We start from the raw sequence: 8,238 nt of genomic DNA on the forward strand, positions 1-8,238 counted from the left end.
CCTGTAACACACGAAAGCATGGGGAGATGAAGAGTTCAAACTGATGTCGAGCAAAGGCCTCCATACCAAAGAAAGCAGATGTTAAAGTAGCTGTGATCCTATGAGAAGTTAGAACAGAGAAGGAGAGAAGAGTGATAAAGATCCTGTGCCCCCAGAAAAAGATTATTTCAGAGATAGATAAAGAGAACCTTTGCCTTTGAACAGCTCATCTTTAAAACCATACCCCATAAGTTAACATGACCCATAAACACAGCTGTAGGAAAAGCTTGTGGAAAATGGGAGAGATTTCACAATGGCAGATTTCCCCAGGCGGCTGCTGTTCATGGACAGAACCATGAGAGAACTGTTTTCTTGTGGAGGAGTCTTCATAACATTAACAAGAGGGACTTCTCTCCCTAAGTGAACTGAAGAAAGACTATTTTAGAGGTGGTAAACTGATTGAAATTTTAGGGTTTTTTTCTTTACATTATCAGTGGGAAAGAAAAGGTTGTAGGGGGAGGAGAAGTTTTCTGAAGGTTTTGTTCTGATTCTTATTACTCTTTCTTTTAGTTACTGTAAATAAATTTTTCTTTATACCCTTTTAAAGTTTTGAGCCTGCTTTGCCTTTCTCCTAATCCTACCTCACAGAAAATGAGTAAGTACATTCTAGTGAGTGCACTGGTGATTAGCCAACATTAAACCCACTATACTCATTGGTGCATTGGCCGAGAAATCTTAAATTAGTGAACCAAAAACACTACATATGGGATAAACTTGGAAGACAGCACTGATATAATTTGGTTTGGCATCTTAATTGCCTTGCAGCTCATGTCCTTCTGTTTCCTTACTGATTTTTGACCCTTTTTGTCATATACTTGGAGTTATAATAAACTGCTTGTTTGTCTTCAGACTACACTTGTCATCCAGCTTCCTTGTTGGATGAAAAACAAGAGAGCAGCTCCTCAGGAGAAAGACAGACTCTTTAATTGTTCATGTTCCTTTTAGAACCACTGTATTCTTGACTTTGTCCAAACAGGCTTAGAAGTGCAGGGATTCCTGACCGTGCTGGGATCTCACCTGAATTTAGGCACTTACCAGGCATTGGAACACCTCCTCATTGACAAGTATTTTCAAGTCAGACATTACAGTTCGACGTGGAGATCATGTGAGTAAAGGCGGGACATCTGTGTGGGCTGGTCACTCAAATTTCTTGTCCTAGGAGAGGCATGGACACATTGGGACATTATTTGTTGCATCTCAGTGTAGAGATCTAGAGAAGTGTGAAAAACATAGTTCACTTTCCTGGTAAAATTTAAAAGCTTAATAAAGAACAATAGGAGACAAAGACAGTAAAGCAAAGATTACGGCTGGGTGTGTCTTGGCACTCAGCCAAGTGCGCACTGTTACCTTCGGGGATAGCCCTTAAATATCTTTTCCATTACATCAGCCCGTTGCATATTCATAGACCCTTATGCATAATAATATTTTTAATAAACTAGTTTACATATTCCAGAAACTATTTTGCATGGCCCCTCCTTGAGTCTGCCTTTTTAGAGCATGCGTGTTTCTTGGCTGTGATTTTGGCTCCTTCTCCTTATCACTTCCAGTTTGGGCCTTGATCCATACTTTCTTCAGATGGCAGATGCTGATAGTTGGCATATCAATAGCAGGGTCCTCATTACACGTTCACTGAATGTTATCCCGACTAAACAGACAGTTCACTCATAACTATATCAGCTACCACTACTACTATGCCTAAGTTTTTTTGTTAATAGCAAAAATAAAAGCAAAGTTATTTTAACATTATACATATAGCATTCATCTTAATATTTGCGAAAAGCCAACAACATAATGTGTATTTATAACAGAAGGCTGAATGATTCCTATCTGGGTATACCCATGTCCTTTCCCTGTCAGCTCTGCAGGAGCCCGGAGGGACCCACTCACACATGGACTTGGTCAGATATGGTAGGTTCTTTAAGAGTGATGAAGTCAACCCAGGTGTCCAGGGGAAGAAGGGTGGATCATGGGCAAGCATCACCTCTGCTGTCACTCTGAATGGGGGGGAGGGGGGGAGGAAATCAGTGTCCAGCACTGGTGTGAGGGCTTGCTTCTGGACCCTAAAGATCACTGATCCTTCCAGGGTAGTAGTGGCAGGGGGACATGTCTCTTTGGAGGTCAGGGACAGCTCTTTGATGGGGTGGTGTTATTTACTATCACCATACAGAATCCTCATCCTCTCCACACCCTCTCTTGCCCACTCTTTCTGCACTTTAGGGTTGGGCAGTTGTCATTTTAACCAGCTTGGTCTGCAGCTCAGATCCTTCCTCTTTCAGTCTTGCCCATAACAACATGGCCCTCTCTCAGTAGTCTGTTCTGCACCCATTAAGCTGGGATGGGCTCATCCCTATGTCTTGCATCCCCTCTGTCCAGGTTTAGGAATGGTATTCTCCAATTTAGTACTCCCACTAAAAAGAAAACCATGAGCCACTCCCCTCCCCCCTCCAGTGAGAGACACAAAAAGCAGAGATCATGGGTTAAGATAAGAACAATCAATTGGAAACAGCAATGAGATAAGAAAACAAACAGTAACAGCAGCAACATTAATAACAAAAGTGTACAAAAGCAAGAGTGATTTACATGCAAAATGCTCACCAAAGACCCCAGGTGATAATGAACACTGGCAGACGGGTTTCCCCCTCTAGCAATGCTTTTCTTGATCCCAAGCCATGCTCCTCTTCATAAGGGAGAGTTCCTTACTTCGCCCCTGGTAATAACATGAAATTGTATAGACTAACAACCTAGACACATCCACATGGCTCTAGGGTCTGCCCCCTCACAGGTAGTGTGAAAAAATTAACTGTCCTGGCCAAAAGTGGGACACTACCCACCCCTTTTTCTTTACCATCTACATCAAGCCCAGATCCTGCTCCTGTATAGATAGATATTTATATATTTATACACACACAAGCATGGGTGTAATTTCCATAATCAACAGCCATCCCTCCAAGATGTCTGTTGAGTTCATTTAGTCCAAGACTGTGGGTTCTATCTGTCCTAGATGTCTTCCAGGGCAGGGGGGCTGGTGTGCTGTCAGATGGTTGCAAGTTGCATCAGGAGCTCACAACTGCTGTATCTGGAGCAGTCCATTTTCATTGTCCGTGGTAGTTATGGCACACAGTGGCAGCGCCATTCAGCAACCAATATTATACAATTCAACATTACAGACTGTTCTCACCAAAAAATCAAATCCCCCTGAGGTACACATGGTGTTTCCCTGTCCCTCTGCATTACTCACCAAGTGAACCCAGGTCCTTGAGCAAAAGCAGTCCCATGGATGGGTTTGCCTTTGTTTGAGGCAGGACTAATCCAAACTGTCTTCCCTAACACATTCCTTATATGCACCATGGGGACTTTATTCCCTTCTAAGGTACATTCAGGTTTTGATTGGGCAGGGTCAGTTTGATTGGTAGAGCCTTGGGTGTTAACTAAGCCCGTGGCCTTTGCTAAATGTAGATTCCAATGTTTGAAGTTCCTACCTCCCATTGCCTCTGCTGTGGTTTTTAGCAGTCCATTGTACCATTCAATTTTCCCAGAGGCTAGTGCATGATAGGGAATATAAGACTATTTTTGAAATGAGTCCCATTGTCCAACTCAGTTCTTTCTGGGGCCCCATGTTTCCACAGAAATTGTTTTTCAAGGCCCAAGATGGTGTTCCAGGAAGTGGTGTGAGGCACAGGGTACATCTCCATCCACCCAGTGGTTGTTTCCATCATTGTAAGCATGTAACACTTGCCTTGGCAGGTTTGCAGGAGTGTGATGTAATCAATCTGCCAGGCCTCCCCATATTTATATTTTAATCATCGTCCCCCATACCACAGAGGCTTTGCCAGCTTGGCCTGCTTGATTGCAGGGCATGTTTCAGTTATGGATAACCTGGGAGATAGTGTCCATAGTTAAGTCTGCCCCTTGATCACAAGCCCATCTGTATGTTGCATCTCTTCCCTGATGACCTGAGGCATCATGGACCCACCAAGCAAGAAATAATTCATCCTTATCTTTCCAGTCCAGATCTACATGAGTCACTTTCATCTTGGCACTCCGATCTACCTGTCCATTGTTGTGATGTTCTTCAGTAGCTCGACTGTTGGGTACATGTGCATTTACATGATGTAGTTTTACAGCCAACTTTTCTACCCAGGCAGCGATGTCTTGCCACAATTCAGCAGCCCAGATGGGTTTCCCTCTGTGCTGCCAATTGGTCTTTTTCCATCAGTCCAGCCACCACCACAGAGCGTTTGCTACCATCCACAAGTCAGTGTACAGGTAGACAGCTGGCCATTTCTCTCATTCAGTGTTATCTAAAGTCAGCTGGACAGCTTTCAGCTCTGCAAGATGACTCGATCCATCTTGTCCCTCCATAGCTTCTGCAACTCACCTTGTAGGACACCATACAGCAGATTTCCATTCTATGTATACCTATGATACAGCAGGAACTGTCAGTAAAGAAAGCGTATCACTTTTCATTTTCTGGTAGCTGATTACATGGTGGGGCGTCCTCAGCATGCCACCTGTTCCTCCTCCTCTTCTGATTATAGTCTGAGATTCTCAAATTCAGGCCAGTTTGTGATGGCTTCCAAGATGCCTGGGCGATTGAGATTTCCTATTTGAGCTCACTGTGTGATCAGAGCTATCCACTTACTCTGTGTAGCATCAGTGGCATAATGTATGGAGGGGGCTTTCCATTTGAACATCCAGCCCAGCACCAGCAGTCAGGGTGCCAGGAGTAGCTGTACTTCAGTGTCAATCACTTGTGAAGCACCTCGAACCCCTTAATAAACCTCCAGCATTTCCTTTTCAGTTGGGGTTTAACAGGCCTAAGATCCTTTGTATCCCCAACTTCAGAACCCCAGGGGTGGTCCTCAAGTCTCCCCAGGTACTTTTTTCCAGAGAGTTCAGAAAGAACCATTCTCCCCAGCTGTGGTGTAGAGCATATTTTTTACATCTTGTCCTGTCCTGACTGGCCCAAGGGCTACTACATGAACATTCTCCTGTTTAATCCGTTCAAAAGCTTGTTGTTTTTCGGGACTTGAAATTTGTTGTTCTTCCATATCACATAATAGACATATCGTACAATCTGAGTGTAATCTGGAATATGCATCCTCCAGAAACCTACAGTGCCTAGGAAACCCTGTGTTTTCTTTTTGCTGGCCAGTGGGGACATAGCTGCTGTTTTGTTGACCACGTCCATTGGAATCTGGTGATGTCTTGCCATTGCTTTCAGGAGGATCTGGATTATCTTCTTTGCTTTCTCCAAAACTTCCTCTGCTGTGTTGCCCCATCCCACCCTTTTCCAGTGCAGTCTGCATCAGTTAATGGCAAATCATAGGACTGTGTTTCTACCCCTGGGGCAGTTGGTTCCGGGTGTACTGGATGCCCCTCCAGGTGAAAGCAAACTGTGGCCTGCAGGCTGCTGCTGAAGGAATGGAGAAAAACGCATTAGCAATGTTGATGGTGGCACCACTTTGCTGCCTTGAACTCCAGTTCGTACTGAAGTTCCAGCATGTCTGGCACAGCATCACTCAGTGGTGGTCTGACTTCGTTCAGACAGCAATAGTCCACTGTCAGCCTCTGTGGGTGGGGGTCTGTAGTGACACATAGTCCCCAGGCAGGTGCAAAAGAGAGACGCTTTATTGCAAAAACCAGGCCTTTTAAAGCACTTAGCCCATTATCAATTACATAGTTTTAAAGCATAACAAACTGTCCTGGGTTGACTATATGATGCTTTTATCCCCAAATCGTCTCATTTGTTTATGCTGAATAATAATAAGTTTTGCACCTTTAAGACTTGTTGCAGAGAGTGAAAGGGGGGAGAGAAGAATCGCACAGGTTTTTTTCCCTCAGACATTGCACGTACTCCCCCGCTTTCCTGCTCCAGGACTGTGTTGTCTGCGGACGGACAGACGGCAGGACAGAGAGCTCTCCTTTTGCTTTTAGTTTTAGCTGGCTGAGGCAAAGAAGAGTCCCTGGACTGTGGTTTTTCTTTTCCTTTTCTTTGGACCTCTTGGAACCTGCTCTGGACTGAACACCCAGGGGAGCACCGGCAGCTCACACCTGTGGCCACCGGGCCGGGCGTTAGGTTCTATTGTTTAATAAACAGCTTTTTTCCACTTTTCTCCAAGGAGGTATTTTCTCCCGGACTGGTTGGGGGGGGGAGGGGCCGATTGAATTTATCTTCCTACTAGAGCCCCTCTGGGGACTCTCTCTCCCAAAATTTTGCTCTAAACCAAGACACAAACATAATTCAACCAACCACCATATACCATGATGTGAACATACGATAGTTATATAACTTGTTTTTATACCCCTGATTCAGCTGAATCTCTTTCCCACAGTCCTTTTCTACTTAGCCGAAGTAACAGGCCTGAGCCATGATTTTACAAGGCCTTCCTTTTGTAAAGTTTTACTTATCGGTAACAAGTCTCCACTCTCCACTGGACTTATGCACAGGCCATACAGGACTATGAAAGGGTAAGGGATTATTACTGACCACTACCTGGCTCTCCAGTTCACAAATCATTTATATGGACGGTGGTCAAAGAGTCCTGGTTGGTGCAGTATTTTTGATGGTGCACTGTTGTGACAGTGATTGGTACCTGTTATTCTTCAACCCTCAGCAGTCCCACAGCAGAAAGGTCCTTTGAGAGACCAGGCAAGGTATTCAACTTATTTCCTCTGTCTCCACAACAGCTATCCCAAAAGCCCAATGATGCCCTTTTGGGTCCTTGAAATACCTTCTCCTCAGGTAATCTATGCCAAGGATGCACAGGGCCTCTGGGCCAGTCACAATGGGGCGTTTTTGACATTCGTTCCCAATCAGGCTCACTTCAGCTTCCAGTACAGTCAGTTATGGGATCCCCCTGTCATCCCAATAATAGAGATGGATTCTGCCCCTACATATCTTGATGGCACCAGGGTACATTGTGCACTGGTATCAACTAAAGCCTTATACTCTTGAGGGTCTGATGTGCTAGGCAATCTGATCCACACAGTCCAATAGATCTGATTGTCCCTTTCCTCCACCTGGCTGGAAGCATGACCCCTCTAGTCCTGGTCATAGCACTTGTTGCTCACTTGTAAATATGACCTGGAGGTCCCTTCAAGAGGATCAAAAGTAACATTAGCCCTTCTGTTCTGTCTGAGGACTTGCCCACAGGAAACTGGAGCAACATTTATCTTTGAAGAATTTCTATGGTTGCTGTTTTCCCTTCCAAGTCACATCCCTGTGCTGCTAGAGCTGAGGTGGGTTTTCCATCCCATTTCCTCATGTCCTCTCTGTGGTCATGCAGGTAAAAACACAGGTTACCTCAAGGTATGGACCCTCTCTCTTGAGCAGCGGTGCGCTTGCTCCCAATAGCAGGTGCTGGTCCATAGTGGTGGGGCATGGGACATTTACTCTCTTACTTGCTTGAGTTTTTCCAATCTGTCCGCAGTCTTGGACAGTCTTTCCACAGCCGAGGCGCAGGTTGGTAGGGAGGAAAAAATATGATCATATTGTCGGAGTCGAGTGTCACAGACATCCTTTTCACTAAAAACCTTTCTTTAGGATTTTTTCCTTCTGGGAAGCTGAGGCCCCAGAAACAAAAGGTAAACAATAGGTTATCTGCTTCTGTGGAATGCAACAGGTCAGTTCTGGATTGGCCCAGATTGAGTGTTTGGAAATAATGGCCAATCCAGAACTGAGCTCTCTCGGACACAGTCCGAGAGAGCAAGGTTTGTTGATCATTTCTTTACTTTCTATTCTTAGGTAGTTAGCAGCTTCTGGGAACTCTCCTTTTCTTTTTCTTTTAGTATAGTTATAATGTAATATATATATATATATCATAACATAATAAATCAAGCCTTCTGATCATGGAGCCCATCTCGTCTCTTCCTTCACCCCGAAAACCTTGTGACCAACCGTCGACATGGTATCCCTGCAAATGTCAAAGGTGGTCCATGCAGCATTGGGAGGATTTCATTGCTAACACCCAATATTGATGGTCATCTCACAGGTGACCACAGAAGTGGATTTAGCCAGGAGCTGAAGAACCGAAGATCCAGATTTGGACAGAGTTCACAGCAAGGCTGACCACAAAAAGGACCTTTTGAAGCCTCCAGGAAGATGCCCAGAGAGCCTTACAGCCTCGAACAGGAGCTGGCCAGAGAGTGCTGGACTCTCTCAGAAGGTACTATTAGGTTTTCCCTTCCTGAAGATGC

At 44.8% G+C, this 8,238-nt stretch overlaps 1 long non-coding RNA gene across 1 annotated transcript in view; it reads right to left on the reverse strand.

Annotated features, from left to right (window-relative positions):
- Window positions 1-21: 21 nt before the first annotated feature.
- The window catches only part of LOC115949169, a 22,851-nt gene continuing 14,634 nt past the window's right edge, over window positions 22-8,238 (reverse strand). The window contains exons 2-3 of the long non-coding RNA XR_004082776.1: window positions 1,075-1,194; window positions 22-98 (exon numbers count right to left, since the gene is read on the reverse strand). This is a non-coding gene — a long non-coding RNA (uncharacterized LOC115949169). The remainder of the gene's footprint in view (window positions 99-1,074; window positions 1,195-8,238) is intronic.

The sequence above is a fragment of the Geospiza fortis genome, unplaced genomic scaffold (genome assembly GCF_000277835.1).
Source record: "Geospiza fortis unplaced genomic scaffold, GeoFor_1.0 scaffold1364, whole genome shotgun sequence".
Taxonomy (NCBI): Eukaryota; Metazoa; Chordata; class Aves; order Passeriformes; family Thraupidae; genus Geospiza; species Geospiza fortis.